The 20,961-nt window shown below is 36.6% G+C and overlaps 1 long non-coding RNA gene across 1 annotated transcript in view; it reads left to right on the top strand.

Annotated features, from left to right (window-relative positions):
• LOC135364182 (uncharacterized) overlaps nt 1-20,377 on the top strand; it is a 34,509-nt gene extending 14,132 nt beyond the window's left edge. Inside the window, exons 2-3 of the long non-coding RNA XR_010410942.1 lie at nt 12,797-12,942; nt 13,167-20,377. This is a non-coding gene — a long non-coding RNA (uncharacterized LOC135364182). The remainder of the gene's footprint in view (nt 1-12,796; nt 12,943-13,166) is intronic.
• Nucleotides 20,378-20,961: the final 584 nt, after the last annotated feature.

The following is a 20,961-nucleotide window of genomic DNA, read 5'->3' as shown; positions in this document are numbered from 1 at the left end:
AGCAATAGACTATGTCTGACTCTTATCTGAATCCCTGGTGCACAAAAGAGGCACAGAATATGAACTAGTAAAATAAATGAATTTTTATTGTTGTCTTGAATAGTTGTGACTGTCATATGTCTTAGTGCTTTCTTGATTCGGATGGATAACAGTTTCCCCTCTTTCTTCATCCCTCAAGTTTTCCTGTGAGGAGACAATGATCTCCCTGGGCACTCAGGAATTCAAGTTACTTAGTACCTAGGATCTCTCTATTCCCTTTCTCCTTTTCCTGGAACTTTTACCCTGAGACCCTATATCCCAGCCAAGCCCTGGGGAAATATGACACCATCACTCCTGTGGGCTCCATTTCTGAATGCCAGCACTTTCCAACTAATTTTAGGTGCCTGACACCCTTATCAGACTGATTTCTCCTTCAGGGCAAGGATCATATGTGACTTCCCTCTGTGTCTAGTACTTGGGATGGGACCCAGAACATTGTAGGCACTTTACAAATAGTAATTGGGCTAAACCTCTGCCTATCTATTTTCTGCCATTTTATAATCCTTATTCTCTCCATACTTCTACATAGCCACCATAATACCTTAGTAAATTTATTAGTAAACCTGTCTCTATGGTGTTGTGATTAAGAGCACAAGCTTTGGATTTTAATAGACTGAGTCCTGGCTCTGTATCTTACAAGTTATATAACTTTGGGCAAGACGCTTAATCTCTCTAGCTTCTCTTTCACTATTGGTAAAGTGAAAATAATAATGCTACAAAAGTTATGGTGAAGATTAAATTCAATAGTTTACACTAAGCCCTATCACTATGGCTCATAATAGCTCAATGATTATACTAATATTCTCTAGTCAACAACAACAACAATAATAATAATACCACTATGACTATCTTGAGAATCAGGGACTGTATTTCCAGCATCTAGAGAATATGGACCTTGTGAGGGAGGGAAATGATGAGAGGTGGGGCTGGTGATGCAGTTGGAGCCACATTAGGAAGGGTTAAGGAGGTTAGCCTTTATTCTTTAGAAAATGAAGAATAATCAAAGAGTCATGTAACACCTAAAACAAAGAGCAAGCTAATGATGATATTTATGAGTACCAAATGAGGAAGGCCAAAAGAGTTGCATGGGACTGTGTTAACAACTCATTGAACTTTATGGTGACTGACAGCAGTAATACACTCAGGCTATAGTTATGTGATGTCAGCTTTTCAGATGAAAATGGAAAACTTCAGTCAAACATCTGGTTGTTTAGTCTACCCAACATCAAAGACCTGGCGGTTCTGAAACTTTCAGATGTTTGGCTGAATGGTTTAGTTTTCCTCTTCATCTAAGGGGTCTGGTAGACACAATCACTATGATTTTTGTCAGCTTTAGGCTTGAGGTTGTTTTTTTTTTTTAATTATAAAAACATTTTTATAACAACATAAAAGGAATTTTTTAAAAAGAAAAACAAAACCTCCCTAATTCTACCTCTCTAAAACAACTGGCTTTATTTTTGCATATTCTCTTTATAACATATAAAGTTTACATTGCTTACCCACAGTGAACATATGTTTGTGTCCTTTTCTTTGCACTTAGTGTTATATTATAATATTTAAATTTTAACATAAGTCATATTTGAAAATAATTACTATATAATATTATCAACTGTGTGTTAGATGTGTAAGACATGTACTAAATTTTAGCATCCTAAGATTGTTGGAAATTTTTGTGACCTCTAATTTTTCATTAAAATGAATAACATTTTGTTTATTGATTTTTCACCTCTAAATAATTTCAATGGAGAGCCAGTTACAGGTCAAAGCATTTTATTGTTTCAATATAGATTCTATATTCTAAAGGAACTATATGAATTCATATTGATAACAATAAATGAGTTCCCTATTTCAACATTGATGTTATGATTTCAGTGTTTTTGTTTTGGTCAACTGAACCAGTTCTAGTATAATAACATATAATAATATATAACATGTTATGTATGTTTTATACATAATATGTATATATTATAATTTGTATGTGTGCTTATCTTCCCTCTTCTCCAAAACTATCAATAAAATGAGAACAAATGTTTGTTTTAATGCTATCAACTCATGAGCAAAGAATGCAGAAAAAGTTGCCAATAGACAAATTTTTAGAAGACGGCAAAGTCAGTAGAGTTGAGAAAGCTGAAGTATATGCTGAGGGGAGATTCCAGTTGGAAGCTATAGACACGAATAAGGATAAGAATAATATTATATTACTATATATCTTAGTAGATATCAGGCATTATTCTAAGCATTTTTCATATATAAACTCATTTAATCTTCACAACATCCTTCAAGGTAGGTACTATTATTTTCACCATTTTACATCTGAGAAAACTGAAGCATGAGGTCAAATAATTTGTCCAAATTTCAAGCCCAGGCTATCTGGGTTCAAGGTCCATTCTTTTTTTTTTTTTTTTAAGATTTTATTTATTTATTTGACAGAGAGAGACACAGCGAGAGAGGGAACACAAGCAGGGGGAGTGGGAGAGGGAGAAGCAGGCTCCTCGCAGAGCAGGGAGCCCGATGCGGGGCTCGATCCCAGGACCCTGGGATCATGACCTGAGCTGAAGGCAGTCGCTCAACCGACTGAGCCACTCAGGCGCCCCCAAGGTCCATTCTCTTAATGACTACATTGTACTGCCATTTGAGAAAGGCTCAGTAATTTGAGGCACAAGTTATTGTGGAAGGCAGGGATGAGGTGTGGATATTGGTTGAATGTCTGTGTAGAGAGAACTTAGAGTTGCAGGTCCCTTCCCCCAGCTCATCCAACCAGGCTAGTGTATCTCCCTATCCTGGCAGAAGACCAGAGATTTGACCTATGGGAAAATTGCACCCATGACGCCAAAGCCCAGAGAAATTAGGCACTTAGCAGGGGCAGAGAAGTGCCAACAGAAAACAGGGGAATTAAATGAATATACACTCACTGAATGGTGAGACTTCTGGCCCCTAGTCCTACACAGTTTAGAGTACTTGGATAGCCAGGCAGCCATACCTGCCTCTGCTACTCAAGGGGAGAATCTAGAGAAACTGACCAGCTTCAGAAAAAAGAACTATAGATACTGATATTTTGAGGTAACCAGCAAAATTATCAGGTAACCTCCCTATTACCCTACAGCGAAGCCACCAGTTGAAAATCCCATCTACTCACACGGAGCTTCCAACTGATGTTTTAGTACCTCACTACTAAATATAAAGGGCTTCAAAAATTCACCAAATATTTGAAGGAAGCCTCCAAAGTGGGAGAAGCCAAAAGAAATCAAGAAATGGAACTCAAAAAAAAGCAGACAAACTAGGGAACAGAAGAAAAATTTTAGATGATCATCAATGTACTTAGAGAGTAAGAATAGATAATGCATTCATGAAACAAGAGTAGGATGCTTTCTTAAGAAAAAAAGGAATAAAAAGAAAACAAGAACTCATGAAAATTAAAAACATGAAAGCAGAAAACTTAAAAAATCAATAGAAGAGTTGGAAATTAAAATGGAAGAAATCTTCCCCCAAGAACAGAACAGGAAGACAAACAGCTCGACAAAGAAGACAGAAGAAAACTGGAAGATCAATTCAGGAGATCCACAATCCAGCTATGTATGTTTCAAAAAGAGAAAGTAAAGAGATAGAGAAAAAGAAATTATTATTATTATTTTTAAAGATTTTATTTATTTATTTGAGAGAGAGAGAGCTCATGAGAGGGGGGAGGGTCAGAGGGAGAAGCAGACTCCCTGTTGAGCAGGAAGCCCGATGTGGGACTCAATCCCGGGACTCCAGGATCATGACCTGAGCCGAAGGCAGTCGCTTAACCAACTGAGCCACCCAGGCGCCCCGAGAAAAAGAAATTATTAAAGAAAGAACACAAGAAAAAATTTCCAGAATTTGAAGAACACATGTTTTCCATTTGAAAGATGTATTAAAAGCTGAGCACAATAAATTTTTTTAAAAAAATGTCAGGGTACATCCTTAAGAAATTTCAGGATACTGGGAGATAAAGTATCCTTAAGCTACGAAGGGAAAATAATGGTATCCTACAAGGTATAGAGAGAGAACCCAAAGGACATGAAATGTCTCAACAACAAAAAATAGAAACTAGAAAAGAAAGTAACAGTGCCTTAAAAGTTCTGTGTCGAAATTACTTCCAAGCTAGAATTCTATATGCAGAGAACTGCCAGTCAAGCTGGAAGGTAAAAATAAGGCATATTGAGACTTCCAAAGTCTCCAAAAAAAATTACTTCCCATACCTCTTTTTCAGGACAAACAGATGACACTGATAGCATATGTGCCACCAAAATGAGGGAGAAAAAGGTAAACATGGGCTTGGTAAAAAGGACATCTACCACAGGAGAGTGGCAAAGAAAATTCTCTGTTATGATAGTAAAGGAGAATGCTGGGGTGGCAACTGTTTAGCATGTTTGAAGATTGGAATAGGAGAATGGAGGGCTCCAGAATGTGTATCTTCAGGAAAATAAATGGAACAGATGAATTATCTGATATATTCGATAATGTAGAAAATAGTGACATAGAGAACAAAGCACAGGAAAAGATAAAATGATTAATATCTCCAGTAAGAAAAGTGTACAAGAAAGGAAATAGAATTATAGTACAGTGCTTAGCTTGGCAGTAAATAATACAATAATTCAAACAGTGAATTTTGATTTAGTAAAAAATTATATTTTATATATGTTAGAGAGAGGAAATAGGGGCCTAGAGTGATGGGAGAGGGCTGACCCCTCACTTTTCACAATAGGAATCAAAAGATAATATCTAAAGTTGATAAATCAAAAAGAATCAGTGTAAGCATGTTATCTTTTAATGGAGGTAAATACCAGAAGAAATAGCCAAAAGAGTTTGGGGAGGAGGCTTGAGGTTAAGGATGGGAGGAGCTGGAGATCACAGTTTTTCACCATAACTCTGATAGAATTTTTTGATTTTATAAACAACATGAATGCATTATTTTGATTATTTTTTAAGTTTTAAAATAATTTTGACAGTATTTCATTTGCATTTGAATTTCTTTAACTGAAGATTTTTATCATATGTTTACGTGCTAACTGCCAGTTACTTAACAAGCATTTATGTGTTAGGTGTCTTGCCTGACGCTGGAGATAAATAAATGAACAAAATTAAATCTGTACCCTTAAACAGTTCACAGTACAGGTGAAAGAGAAAGATAAGAAATCACATAGTTATTAAACAGATGACAAGTGCTATAATTGAGAAATATGGAGGGTGCTAGAGGAGCAGAGAGAAGTGCATATCTGGCTTTGCCTTGGGAGAGGTGGGTCTGAGCCCATCATAGAGGAGGATAATGGAAGTGAGGGCTTTCCAGGCAAATGGAATTGATATGAAAAGTGTTGGAGGTGTCAGCAAGTTTCCTTTGTCATGTTAAGGCAGGATGTGCAGAATGCAGGATTTGCCTCAGCCTTTGTTCAGTTTTATTTTGGTCGGGTAAAGTTTTGTGGCCTCGGTAGACATTTTAAAATCCAGGAATATGCCTGTTAAAATGCAGCTGGGCGGGCGCCTGGGTGGCTCAGATGGTTAAGCGTCTGCCTGGTCATGATCTCAGGGTCCTGGGATCGAGTCCCGCATCGGGCTACCTGCTCCTTGGGAGCCTGCTTCTCCCTCTGCCTCTCTCTCTCTCTCTCTGTCTCTCATGAATAAATAAATAAAATCTTAAAAAAAAAAAAAATGCAGCTGGGGTCTTGTCTTTGAGGTAGAAATAATGCAAATAGCTGTAGATGGGAAGGCCAGGAAAACACCCAAGTATTCAAACTCTTCTTATATGTGTGTCCTTTAATGGCCTTAGCGTGTTTGATTTGCCTGCCCTGTGTGGACCACTGAATTGTAGGCAGAGTTCCTGACTTTTCAAATTAGGAAAAGAAGCTTTTTATCCAAACCTCTCCAAGCAAAACAGGCTACATTTAATCAACTTTCAAAATTATGCCCAGTAGGAACTAACTATTAGCTATGAAAACAAGCACTAGCCCACATATTGCTCATTTCCCTTTCCCCCATCCCCACTACCACCATCCTAGCTCAGGCCTCGATGGCAGACATTACAGCTGAGTCCTGACTACTTTCTGTATGCCTCCAGTCTCTTCTATTCCATCCATTTTCCCTTTCAACCAGATTGTTCTTTCTAAAATATAGACCTAATTGTGGTACTCCTTTGATTAAAAAATTAAAAAAATTTTTTTTAAAAAGAAAAGGAAAGAAAGAAAAACTTCAACGCTTCCCCATAGCCTAGATGATCAAGTCCTTTGTCTAGCACCCCAGGCCTTCCATTACCTGGCCCCAGACTATATTTCTAGCACCCTCACCTACCGTTCTTCTCTCATTCTCCCTCCACTTCCTACTATACACACACATACACAATGTTCTTTCTCTAAATTTCAGCTTCCCTGAAATGTTATTCTTCGAACACAGGGAACTTTCATGCCAACAAACATTTGCATCAAGTATTTGCATTCGCTTTTCTCTCTTAAATGCCTTTGGCCCACAAATCTTCTCCCTATCTTAAAACCCAGTTTAAATGTTCCTGCTGATGATTAAAAGCATGATTCCAGTCCACCAGGATCCAATCCAGGCTTACAAAATGTGAGACTTGAGCAAGTTACCTAAATTCTCTTTGCTTTAAAAATAATAGTAGAAAGTAGTAGTACCTACTTCACAGGGTTGTTGTGAGACATAAATAAGATAATACATGGAAAACACTTAGAACAATGCCAGGCATATAGTTAGAGCTCAAATAATGTTAGCTCTGCTTTAAAATAACAATAAATGATAAGTAAGTAAGTAACAAATAAATAAATAAGAGACGCCTGGATGGTTCAGTTGGTTAAGCGACCAACTCTTGATTTTGGCTCAGGTCATGATCTCACCAGCATGAGATGGAGCCCCGAGTTTGGCTTTGTGCTCAGCATGGGGCCTGCTTGAGATTCTTTCCCTCTGCACCCCCCGCCACTCTCTCTCTCTCTCAAAATAAATAAATAAAATCTTTAAAAAAAAGGAAAATAAATAAATACATACATAAATACATAAATAAGATGTCCTCTTTTCTGAGAGGTTTTACTCATTTCTCCAAGGAAAATTAATCATTTCTTCTATTTCCCCCAAGGAAAATTAATCATAAGCAATTCAGATTGCTTATGACATTTACTTTCACATCTCTCCTACTTTATACAATTTCAAAGAATATATTCAACGTGATTTTTTAAAAAATAAAGTTATATTCCCTTCTGCAGTCTTTGAAAATGTAGTTTCAGAGCTATTAGACATGGATTCCAATCTTGGATCAGCCACCTACTAATTATGTAATCTTGGACAGGTAACAAAACCTTAGTTTCTATATCTATGAAAAGAGGGATAATACATTTATCTTGCTGAGGATTCAGTGATAATTTTCCTTTCAAGGTCTTCCAGGGTCTGCAGATAAAGCCTAAAATGCGTGGCCAGGCACATAAGTCTCTCTATAATCTGGTCCTGTCTATCATTGCAGCTTCATCTCCCCTGTTCTCCCTTGTACTTGCTACTTCAACAATTCTGAAATGCTTGCAATTTCCTAAGCTGTCCAGGTTTTTGAGTTTTTGCACATGCTGTTCATTCTGTCTGGTGTCCTTCCTTCACTTCTACTTAGTTCTTTTTCATCCTTCAAAACTCATTAAAATACTTATTGAGTACATAATTATATGTAGTCTATATTCCTCTGATCATTTAACAAATGTCTAAATGCCATCTGGAATAATCCAACCACCTTTAACTGCTTTGGAACTGAAAATCAGAACCATTAAGGCCTTTTGGGTTCACCTAACTGAGCCCAACACTGCCCAAGCTGAAGAAATAGTTCTAGAGAGAAAAGATTGACCCAAAGTCATGGAGATCTCAGTTATCTACTGTTGTGTAACAAACTATCCCAAAGTTTGGTAGCTTATCTTTTTTTTTTTTTTTAAAGATTTTATTTATTTGACAGAGAGAGCACAAGCAGAGGGAGAGAGAGGGAGAAGCAGGCTCCCTGCTGAGCAAGGAGCCCCATGTGGGACTCGATTCCAGAACCCTGGGATCAAGACCTGGGCCGAAGGCAGCTGCTTAACCGACTGAGCCACCCAGGCAGCCCAGTTTGGTGGCTTAGATCAATAACCATTTCATCATTTCCTACAATTGTGAATCAGGAATCCAGTCAGGACTCGGTTAGTTGCTTGTTTTGCTCCACATGGAGTCAACTGAGGTCACTCAAAGGTATTCATTTGGCTTCACTTACATGCCTCAAGGCTTGACAGGAATGGCTAGAAAGCTGGCTTCATTTGGGCCCCTCTTACCCTACAGACAGTCTCAGTGTGATCTCTCCAGCGGGGTACATGGTGGCTCAGGGCTCAAAGAGACAATGTTCCCTAGAGACAGGAAGTGGAAGTTAACAGTCTGTTAAGACTTGGGCTTGGAAACTAGCACAGTGTCATTTCTAGTATTCTATTGCTCAAAACAATCTAAAGCCCACCCAGACTCTGGAGGAGGAGACATAAAACTTGACAATGGTAAAAGGATCAAAGAATTTACAGCCATCTTTAATCTGTCACCATCTGCCCTCTGACCACAAATTATTTATATTCTTCCCACATGCAAAATGCATTCACCTCCTCAAAGGACCCACCCCTCAAAACAGCCCATTATAGCGTCAGACTCAGGATTAAGGTCCATGAGCACATTATCTGAATAAGTTCCCGGTGTGGATGAAGCGCCTCATGTAATTCCTCAGCTGTAGCTTCTGGAGCATTGTTCCTTTCAACCTGAAGATCTCTGAACTTAAGAGATAAGTTATCTTCCCCTTACACACCCAACTATAATGGTGACAGGCATAAAATAACTATAACGGATACTCTGGTTCAGTGGTGGTGGTGGGTGGGGGAATGGGAGCACATAGCAGTCACTACTATATTCTGAAATCTAGCCAGGCACATGTTGCCAGTTCCTTCATTAAGGCCTGGTTCTGCTCCCTGGGAATAAGAGTGTCTGTGACTTTTGGTTTTGCCCTCTGAGTCATTCCTCTTTTTTCTATAACAACTAACCCATTTTTGTAGTTGAGTAGTTTTCTCAGCCTGCTCTCTGCCCACAGCTGACTGGGAGTCCAAAGACCTCTTTTCATTTTGTGTTGTCTCTGTCAGTTTCAAGCCAAGCTAATGTAATCCTTTTAAAATTCAGGGAGTTTCCTGTGTATCAAAGTATACTCTGCCCCATTATGCAGAAAACACACCCACAAATCTCTTTCAGAGAGCCTTTCTTGACCTTGGGTGCTCTGTGAAGCTGCTGTGGAATGACACACTTAAGACTCTTAGAAAACCTGTTGTTTAACATTGAGGGGCAATGAGGCACAGCATTAAGATTCTTAGAAATAATTTTTTTTTAAAAAAAGATTTTATTTATTTGAGAGAGAGAATGAGATAGAGAGAGCATGAGAGGGGGGAGGGTCAGAGGGAGAAGCAGACTCCCTGCTGAGCAGGGAGCCCGATGCAGGACTCGATCTTGGGACTCCAGGATCGTGACCTGAGCCGAAGGCAGTAGCTTAACCAACTGAGCCACCCAGGTGCCCAGAAATAATTTTTTTTTACCCCTAAGAACATTTTATAAAGGATCTATAAGATAGAGCCTTAAATCTTTCTGAGGTTTTAAAAGATTTTACAGGGACGCGTGGGTGGCTCAGTCGGTTAAAGTCTGCCTTCAGCTCAGGTCATGATCCCAGGGTCCTGGGATCAAGTGCTGCATCAGGGTCTCTGCTCAGTGGAGAGGCTGCTTCTCCCTCTGCCTCCTCCCCCCCAAGCTTGTGCTCTTTCTCTCTGTCAAATAAATAAATAAAATCTTAAAAAAAAAAAGATTTTACAGTTGCACCCTTGATTTGTTTTTACCCTGTGACCTTATTTTGCTGACAGCACCTTGGATTTGACCTGTAACAAGAGGCCATTTATTCCTTTGAGATCCTTGTGCTGGAAATAGGCTAGAAATACTACCCTGGGCCCTTCTTTAGTTTACCTCTCTCTTCTCATATTTTATCATGGATAGCTAGAAAAAGCTAGTTAATGCTTTGTACTTTCTGCCTGGCAAATCACCAGTCAGATCCTCAAGTTCATTAGGTATCTTTCTATTTTCCATGTTACTATAAATGACCATTTGCCAAATCTTCCTCCAGCTTCCAAACACAATTTCTTGACTGTTCTGTAAGTCTTCACCAACAGTCTTCTCCAACCCATTCCAAGTTTCATTAACAGATTTCCTCAAGGCCCTTCAAGTCTCTACCCATTGCCTAGTCTCAAAGTCAATATCCAATGTCTTGGGTTTTGTGTTATGGAAGTACCCCATTTCCAGGTATCAGCTTCTGTTCTGGTTATCAGTTGTTGGACTTAATAGCTTTTTTAAAAAAATCATTATGTATCTTAATTTTGTGAGTTAATATTTGGCATAAGCTTGGATGACCAATTGATTCTTCTTCTCCACATGGAGTTAAATGGAGTCAGTGGATGTTCTTCAGCTGGAAGTTTGGCTAGTCTAGAGGATCCTAGCTTCACTCACATGACTGATGCATTGGCAGGGACAACTGGAAGACTGGGTTCAGCTAAGTCCACCTCCTTTACACAGAAGCTAGGCTCAGTCAGGCCCTTCTCTCTACATGTGGTATCAAAGCCTGTCCATGAGGTCCCTCCAGAAGGATGTCAAACATCTTACCTGACACCCAAGAACTCCAAGGGGCAATGTTCCAAGGGATAGGAAATGAACACTTCCAGTTTTTTAAGTCCCAGGCTTTGAAACCAGCACTGTTATTTCTGCCATATTTTATTAGTTAAAACAGTACCAGAGTCTCTACTCAGATACAGGTAGAAAGGATATAGACACCATCTCTTAATAGGAGGAGCATCAAAGAATTTGCTGAGGAGAATTTGCTGAGGAGACAATGAAAGACTTTCTAGGCATGGGCCAAGGGGAGGCAGGGTGAGAGAGCACAGTATGTTTGGGAAACATTGAGTTCACATGGTTGTTGTAGAGGATGTGAGAAATACAAACCACTCAGAAATTATTTAATGTCTTTTCCTAAGGCAGTCAGAGAGATATAAGGAGAAAGTGATTGGAGACTTCAACTTAATGTTTTTCCAGTTGATGAATCCAAGAGTTGTAACTCCAAAGCTTTTCTTTCTATGTTCCCATATGCAAGCCTTCCACCCCAATTTCTTCATTAAATCATGGCAGTAGGCTTAGAAGAAAGTAGGCCATTTAGTGTTCTATATTTACATCCAGCATATAAACTTATTTCAGCATGTGTGCAAGTCTGGGTAACAGACTGTATGTGATGAATACTAATCACATGCTTTTCATGGGTTATTTGAAAACTACACATTGAGCCTGACCCTACTACTTATTTAGAGTAGAGATTGATGTGGTACAACTAAGAGGTTATTTTACTTGGCATCAGACTCCAGCACACTAAGTCAGTGGCCCATTCCACTACCTATCCTCTGTGACGCCTTTGTGAAAATTAGAAAAAAGTACATCTTCTGGGCAGATACAGTCCTACACCAGGCTTCAGTGGCTCAGAAAGTAGAGTAAGGTCTGAATTTTAGTTGTCACTTGTTTCCTGGCTTGAGCATCTTTGTGACATGTATAAGATGTGAAACTCTGTGTTCTGGCCTTGCCTGATTATTGGTGTTCCATTGTTAAATTCAGAACAGAGCCTGTGGACACAGACCCAGAAGCTAGTTCTTACTTCCTTCTCCCCACATCCCTTGATTCTAATGTATCATGTGACTTACTATTCAAACACTAAGCAATCATCCTCCTTCTCAGTGCTTATTATCCTCTCTGAAAGCTCCAAGGACTATTCTTTCCCACTCTGGAATATATAGCTCCATTTGTCAAGAATAAGGGTGGCAAGTATAATATTCTATCCATACTTGTGCCCGCCTCAGGAAAAGAATTTTTAAAGTTTTTTTTTCATAGCACAAACCATTTTGAAACACTAATACTAGGAATAAAGAGAAAGAGAGAGAGGAAACATTGCCTACAACCTTGTCTCCTAGCAGAATATCATTTCCATTTCTCCACATTACCTTGGTGACCATTGTCTCCAAGTTCCTAAATTCCAAACTCTGTCTTGTCATTTTTGTCATTTTTTCATTGTTTTAATGAGAGAAAACATTTAATTTTCTGTATTTTTTACCAAATCGTATTTCCCAAGAACTTTTCATGCTTCATTTATGCATATATTCAAAAAATATTTACATAGTTCCTATAATTTGCCAGGTTCTATTTTAGATGCTGAGGATTCAGTAGTGAAAATGACAAAGACTTTACCCTATGGTCTTAATTCTAGTGACAGATACATACAATGAACAATATATACATAGTAAAATATCAGGTGCTATAAAGAAAAACAAAGTAAGGCAAGGGACTAGAGAATAATGTTGTAGAGAATGACAATTTTAGAGAATACATCTTAAAGTGAGTATATGATTATTTAGTCATTTTCCTATGATCAAATATTTAGATCATTGTTTCCAAGATTGTCCTTCAGTTAATATATATATATTAGCTCCTGGTTTTTAATGTAAAGATATTGTAATCACCATAATTTATTTTTTAGAGGGCAAAATGTTACCAAGAGAGTATTCTGGAAAGGTGGCAAAGTTAGAAGTGCCAAGATTCTGTCTCCCCACCTAGACAACAACTGCAGAGCAGAATCTGCCTCATATAACTATGTATTTGGAATTCTAGAGTTTATTGATGCCTTGCTTATAACTTCTAGGGGAAGATTTGGAAGATAAATTGTGGTGAATTTCAGTCAATTTCAACTCAGCACAGTAGCAGCTGTCCAACCTCCACCCCCAGTGGCAGGCTACTGTGCACAAGTTTCTGGAGCAGCTTGACCACCAGCAGCTTGTACAAGCCAGGGTGAGCAAAAGGAACTCTGTCCTCCAAATACTGGGGATCTGTGCTCTGATTGCTGTTTGCTGCTTCTGATCACAGAGGTACAGACAAAGAGGTGGGCAGCCATTATTGTTGCACCTTCCAGTTGTTGCAAGCCCCTCCCCCTCTAACTAGTGACTTCCAGGGAATTTAAAGTGTTGGTGCCCCTTTTTTGCTGCTCCTTCATTTTTCTCTTTTCCCCCTGACAGAATTGAAGGGAAAAATAGACAATTCTATATGGTTGAAGACTTCAATACCCTACTCATGATAATGACTAGGACTACCATTCCAGAAGATGAAAGGAAGGAAATAACAGACAGAAGATAAGTAAGAAAATAAAAGACTTAATACAATAAACCAACTCCTCTAACAAACATATACAGAATACTCTACTCAACAACAACAGCATACATATTCTTCTTAAGTGCATATGGGACATTTTTTAGGGTAGACCATATATTAGGCCACAAATTAAGTCTCAATAGATTTAAAAATATAAATATTATGCAAAGTATCTTCTATGGGATGAAACTAGAAATAAATAACAGAAGGAAAATTGCAAGGTTCACAAAATTGTGTTTATTAAACAACATACTTTTAAACAAACAATAGTTTAAAGAAGAAATCACAAAGGAAATTAGGAAATACTTTGAGATGAATGACAAACGAAAACACAATATACCAAGACTTATGGAACTCAGCAAAAGCAGTGTTAAGGGGGAAATTTATAGCTATAAACACATTAAAAAACAAGAAAGATCTCAAATCAACAAACTAACCTTGCAATTTAAGGAACTAGAAAAAGAAGAACAAACTAAGCCCAAAGCTAACAGAAAAAAGGAAATAATATAGATCACAGATAAATGAAATAGAGAATACAAAAACAATAGAAAAAAAAGTCAATGAAACCAGAAGTTTAAATGAAACTAGAAGATCAACAAAATTGACAAAACTCTCATTAGATGACTAAGGAAAAAGAGAGAAGACTCAAATTACTAAAATCAGAAATGAAAGTGGCAACATAACTACTGATTCTACAGACATAACAAGGATTATGAGAGTTTTATTAGCAAGTGCATATCAAAAAATTGAATAATCTAGATGAAATGGACAAATTACTAGAAAAAAAAAAACCTACCAAGACTAAATTGTGAAGAAACAGAAAATCTGAATAGACCTATAACTAGTAAGGAGATTGAACTCACAATAAAAAATCTTCCTAGAAAGAAAGCCCTGGGCCTGCCTGATGGCTTCACTAGTGATTTCTACCAAACATTAAAGAACTAATGCCAATCCTTCTCAGAGTTTTGCAAAAAACTGAAGAGGAGATAACAATTCCTAACTCATTTTGTAAGGCCAGCATTACCCTGATACCAAAGCCAGAAAAAGACATTACGAGAAAACTATAGACCAATGCCTTATGAACATTGATGCAAAAATCCTCTACAAAATACCAGCAAACCAAAGTCAGCAGCACATAAAAGGATTATGCACCACAATCAAGTGTAATTTATCCCTAGAATGTAAGGATTTTTCAATATGAAAAAGCAATCAATATAATATGTCACATTAATGGAATGAAGGAAAAAAACCCACATGATCATCTCAACTGATACAGAAAAAGCATTTGACAAAATTCAACAAACTTTCATGATAAAAACATTCTGAAAACTACGAATAGTAGGAAATGACCTCAACATAATAAAAGCCATGTATGAAAAACCCACAGTGAATATCATATTCCATGGTAAAAGACTGAAAGCTTTTCCTCAGAAAAGGTAAGGATGCCCACTTTTACCACTTCTATTCAACATAGTACTGGAAGATCTAGCCAGAGCAAGTAGGCAGAAAAAAGAAAGACATCGGGAAATTGGAAAGGATGAAGTAGAATTATTTCTATTTGCAGATGATATAATCTTATACATAGAAAACCCTAAAGAACCCACGCACCAAAGAAAACATATTAGAACTAATTAATAAACTCAGCAAAGTAGCAGGAAACAAAGTCAACACAAAAATCAGTTGCATTTTTTATATACATTTGACCCTTGAACAACATGGGTTTGAACTGAATGGGTCCATTTATACATGGATTTTTTATAGTACAGTACTATCAGTATTTATTTTTTCTTCCTTATGATTTTCTTAATAATATTTTGCTTTCTCTAGCTTACTTTATTGTAAAAATACAGTATAAAATACATGTAACATACAAAAATATGTGTTGACTGTTTATTTTATTGGTAAGCCTTCTGGTCAGTAGGCTATTAGTAGTTAAATTTGGGGGGAGTCAAAGTTATATATGCATTTTCAACCACATGGGTCAGCAGTCCTAACCCCTGTGCTCTTCAGGGGTCACCTGCATTAACAATGAACAATTTGAAAAGGAAATTACAAAAACAATTTTTTTGTAATAGCATCAAAAAGAATAAAATATTTAGGAATTAACCAGGGAGATGAAAGACTAGTACATGAACCTTACAAAACATTGCTAAGAGAAATTAAAGAAGACATAAATAAATGGAAACATATCATGGAATGGAATGGAAGATTTAGTATCGTTAAATGTCCATATTACCCAAAGCAATCTACAGAGTCAATGCAAACCCTATCAAAATGCCAATTACAGTTTTATATAAAAATAGAAAAAAACATTTTAAAATTCATATGGAATCACAAGGGACCCCAAATAGCCGAAAAAATCTTGAAAAAGAAGAACTGGGGAACTCACACTTCCTGATTTCAAAACTTACAAAACAAAAATTAAAACAGTGTGGTACTGGCGTAAAGACAGACATATAGACCAATGGAGTAGAATAGAGATCCCAGAAATAAAGCCTCACATAATATGATCAAATGATTTTTGAAAAGGGTGCCTAGACCATTCAATGGGGAAGGACAGTCTTTTCAAGAAATGATGTTGGGAAAAATGGTATACATAAGCAAAATAATGAATTTGGACCTTTAGCTAACACCATATTAAAAAAAAAAACTAACTCAAAATGGATCAGACCTAAATTTTAAAAATTCTTGAAAGAAAACATGTGCTAAAACTTCACAACATTGGACTCAGCAATGATATCTTAGCTATGACACTAATTACAGGTAACAAAAGAAAAAATAAACAAATTGGACTTCATGAAAATTAAAATTTTTTTAAATTTTTAAATTTTTTAAATTAAATTGCATAAAAGGAAACCTACAGAATGGGAGAAAATATTTGCAAATCATATAGCTGATAAGGGATTAAGAATCAGAATATATAGAGAACTCCTGAAAGTCAACAACAAAAACAAAACAATATGATTGAAAGTAGGCAAAAGACTTGAGTACATTTCTCCAAAGAAAAGGAATGGCCATTAAGCACATGAAAAGATACTCAGCATCACTTATCATTCAGGAAATGCAAATCAAAGCTACGATGAGATATCACCTAACAGTTATTAGGATGGCTATTATCAGGAAAACAGAAAACGAGTGTTGGCAATGATGAGGAGAAACTGGAACCCTTGTGCACAGCAATAACTGGGGAGTTACTGTTTAATAGGTATAGAGTTTTGATTTTACAAAATGAAAAGAGTTATGGGGATGGATTGTGGTGATGGCTGCAAAACAATGTGAATGTATTTAATACCACTAAAGTGTACCCTTAAAAATGGTTACGATGGTAAACTTTATATTATATGTATTTTAACATAATTCTAAAAAGAATAGAAGAGTTATGGAGATGAATTGTGGTGATGATTGCACAGCACTATTAATGTATTTAATAACCACTGAACTGTATACTTAAAAATGGTTAAGATGGTAAATTTTATGTGTATTTTACCACAATAAAAAAAATTGGAAAAAAAATTACAAAAATCTAGATATGTTCTATTTGCAGTTTTCCTATTTCTGTCCACTATGCCTTCATCTAAGCTTTCCCTTCTGCTTGAGTCCTTGTCTTCAGTCCTCCCCAGCTGCTCCCAGCCATCCTACAAAGCTCAAGTGTCAAGAAGACCTTTTAACCTTCCTGGGTCAAGTTTTCCTTAAACTTTAATGTGCATATAAATCTGAGGATCGTGGTAAAATGTACATTCATTTACTCAGTCTTAGGTAGGGTCTGAGACTTTGCATTTCTAATAAGCTCCTAGGTAAATCAGGTAGTGGTGATCTATGGATCACATTTGAGTGGGAAGGCTTTAGACTAGCAATTCTCAAACTTTTTGTTTTAGGACCCCTATATGCTCTTAAAAATTATTGAGGACTCCAATGAGCTTTGGTTTATATAAATTATATCTATCAGTATACATCATGTTAGGAAATAAAACTGAGGGGCGTCTGGGTGGCTCAGTGAGTAAAGCGTCTGCCTTTGGCTCAGGTCATGATCCTGGGGTCCTGGAATGGAGCCCAGTGTCAGACTCCCTGCTCAGCTTCTCCTCTCCCTCTACCCTTCCCCACTGCTCATGCTCTCTCTTTCTCTTGCTCTCTCTTTCTCTCCAATAAATAAAATCTTTAAAACAAAGAAAAGAAAACTGAGAAATATAAAAAAATATTTAATTCATTTAAAAATAACAATATCAAGCCCCTTATATGTTAGCATAAATAACATTTTATTTTTGCAATATCTCTTTATTTTTTCTTAAAGATTTTACCTATTTATTTGAAAGACAGAGAGAGAGCACGAGAGGGGGGAAGGTCGGAGGGAGAAGCTGAGCAGGGTGCCTGATGTGGGACTCGATCCTGGAACTCAATCTGGGACTTGATACCGGGACTCCAGGATCAACACCTGAGCTGAAGGCAGACCCTTAACTGACTGAGCCACCTAGGCACCCCTGCAATATCTCTTTAATATCTGGTTCCACTCTATCATAAATGGGCAAATCCAACAGGTTTAAAGTCTGTAAGGATATAATTGAACTCAATGGCAACATCAATCAACTGGGTATAATGGATATCTATAGACTACTTTATCCAAGAACACCAGAATATACATTCTTCTCAGGTCACACGAAACATTTACCAAAATAGACCACATTCTGGGCTATAAAACATGCCTTACAAAATTTAAAAGAATAGAAATCATACAATGTCTGCTCTAGACCATAATTGAAGTAAACTAGAAATCAGTAACAGAAAGATAGCTAGAAAATCCCAAAATACTTAGTGATTAAACAACACACTTCTAACTAACACATGGGTCAAAAAAGAAATCTCAAGAGAAATTAAACAATATTTTGAACTAAATAAAAATGAAAAGAGAACTTAACAAAATTTGTAGGATGGAGCAAAAGCAGTGCTTAGAGGGAAATTTATAGCATTGAATGCCTATATTAGAAAAGAAGAGAAGAAAGAGCTAAAATCAGTCACCTAAGCTTCCATTTTAGGAAACTAGAAAAAGAAGAGCAAATTAAATTCAAAGTAAATAGAAGAAAAGGGATAATAAAAATTAGAGCAGAAATTTATGAAATTGAAAACAGGAAATGAATAGAGAAAATCAAACCAAAAGCTGGTTCTTTGAAAAGATCAATAAAATCAACAAGCCTCTAGCCAGGCTAACTAAGTTAAAAAGGGAGAGGACACAAATTCCTAACATCAGAAATGAAAGAAAGGCCATCACTACAGGTCCCATGGACATTAACAGAATAGTAAAGTAATACCACAAACGATTCTATGCCCATGAATTTGATGGCATAGGTGAAATTGACCAATTCCTTGAAATACTCAATCTGCCAAAACTCACACTAGAAGAATTAAAAATATGAATAAACCTATTTAAGAAATTGAATCAACAATTAATAATGTTCCAAAACAGAAAGATCAGGCCCAGGTAGGTACACTGGTGAAATCTTTCAAACATTTAAGGAAGAAATTATGCCAATTCTCTACAATTTCTTTCAGAACATAGAGCAGAGAGAATACTTCCTAACCCATTTTATGAGGCAAGCATTACCCTAATACCAAAACCAGACAAAGAGATTATAAGAAAATAAAACTACTGACCAATATTTCTCATGAACATAGATGCAAAAAATCCTCAAAAGTTAGCAAAAAAAAAATTAGCAAATAGAATCTAACAATATGAAAAGAATTATATACCAAGTGAGATTTACCCCAGGTATGCAAGGCTGGTTCAACAACTGAAAATCAATTAATGTAATTCAGCACATCAACAGGCTAATGGAAGAAAAATCCCATGATCATATCAATAGGCACAGAAAAAGCATTTGACAAAATCCAACACTCATACATGATACTCTCAGTAAACTAGGAATAGAGGGGAATTTCCTCAGATTGATAAAAACTATCTACAAAAAACCCTACAGCTAGCATCATACTAAATGGTGAGAAATTCAAAGCTTTTCACTAAAATAAGGAATATGGTAAGTACCCTCTCACCACTGCTTTTTAATATCATACTGGAAGTCCTAGATAATGCAATAAAACAAGAGAAGGAATCAAAGATATACAGACTGAGAAGGAAGAAATAAGTCTGACTTTGTTCATAGATGACATGATCATTTATGTAAAAAAATCCAAAAGAATGAACCAGAGAACTCTTGAAACTAATAAGTCATTATAGCAAGATGGCAGGATACAAGACTAATATGCAAAAGTCAGTTGCTTTCCTGTATATACCAGCAATAAACAGGGGGAATTTGAAAGTCAAATTGAAATACCATTTACATTAGCCACTCCCCAAAATGAAATACTTATGTATAAAGTTAACAAAATATGTAGAAGACCTATTTGAGGAAAACTACAAAATTCTGATGAATGAAATCAAATAAGAACTAAATAAATGGAAAGGGGCACCTGGGTGGCTCAATCGTTGAGTGTCTGCCTTTGATTCAGGTCATGATCCCAGGGTCCTGGGATAGAGCCCCACATTGGGCTCCCTATTCCGCGGGAAGCCTACTTCTCCCTCTTCCACTCCCCCTGCTTGTGTTCCCTCTCTCACAGTGTCTCTCTGCGTAATAAATAAATAAAATCTTAAAAAAATTTTTTTAATAAATGGAGAGATAGTCCATGTACATGAATAGGAAGACTCAATATTGTTAAGATGTCAGTTCTTTCCAACTTGATCTATAGATTCAAGGCAATCTCAAACAAAATCCCAGCAAGTTATTTTATGGATATCAACACCCGATTCTCCATTTTTATGGAGAGGCAAAAGATTCAGAATAACCAACAGATTATTGAAGAAGAACAAAGTTGGAGGACTGATGCTACCCTACTTCAAGGCTTACTATAAGGCTATAGTAATCAAGACAGTATGGTATTGGTAAAAGAATGGACAAATAGATCAGTAGAACAGCATAGAGTCCAGATAGTCCCACACAAATACAGTCAATTGATCTTTAACAAAGGAGCAAAGGCAAGTAATACAATGGAGAAAAGATAGTCTTTTCAACAAATGTACTAGAATGGCTACACACCCATGTGCAAAAAAATGAATCTAGATGCAGACCTTACACACTTCACAAAAATTAACTCAAAATGGATCACATCTAAATGTAAAATGCAAATACATAAAACCCCTAGAAGACAGCATAGAAGAAAATCTACATGACATTAGGTTTTGCAATGACTTTTTAGATACAAAGCATGGCACAATACATGAAAGAAAATAGATAAGCTGAGTTTAATTAAATTTAAAAATTTCTGCTGTATGAAAGGGTCAAAAGGATGAAAAGACAAGCCATAGACTTGAAGGAAATGTTATAAAAGACATATCTGATAAAGGACAGTTCTGTAAGATATATAAAGAACTCTTAAAACTCAACAACAATATAAACAACCCTCTTTAAAAAAAAAAAAACAGAAACCTCACCAATTAAAATATACAGATGGCAAATAAGCAAATAAGCATGTGAAAGGAAAATTTCAGATAAATGGAAATTAAATGAGTTTATCACTATACACCTGTTAGTATGGCCAAAACTCAATTCTGGGGAAGATATGGAGAAACAGGAACTCTTATTCATTGCTGGAGGAGATGCAAAATGGCACGGCCACTTT

The sequence above is a fragment of the Mirounga angustirostris genome, unplaced genomic scaffold, assembly GCF_029215605.1.
Source record: "Mirounga angustirostris isolate CCGP_5_RB_7025 unplaced genomic scaffold, mMirAng1.0.hap1 SCAF_4, whole genome shotgun sequence".
NCBI classification, from domain to species: domain Eukaryota; kingdom Metazoa; phylum Chordata; class Mammalia; order Carnivora; family Phocidae; genus Mirounga; species Mirounga angustirostris.
Note: the sequence above shows the minus strand (reverse complement) of the source record. Positions and strands in the feature narration are given on the sequence as shown.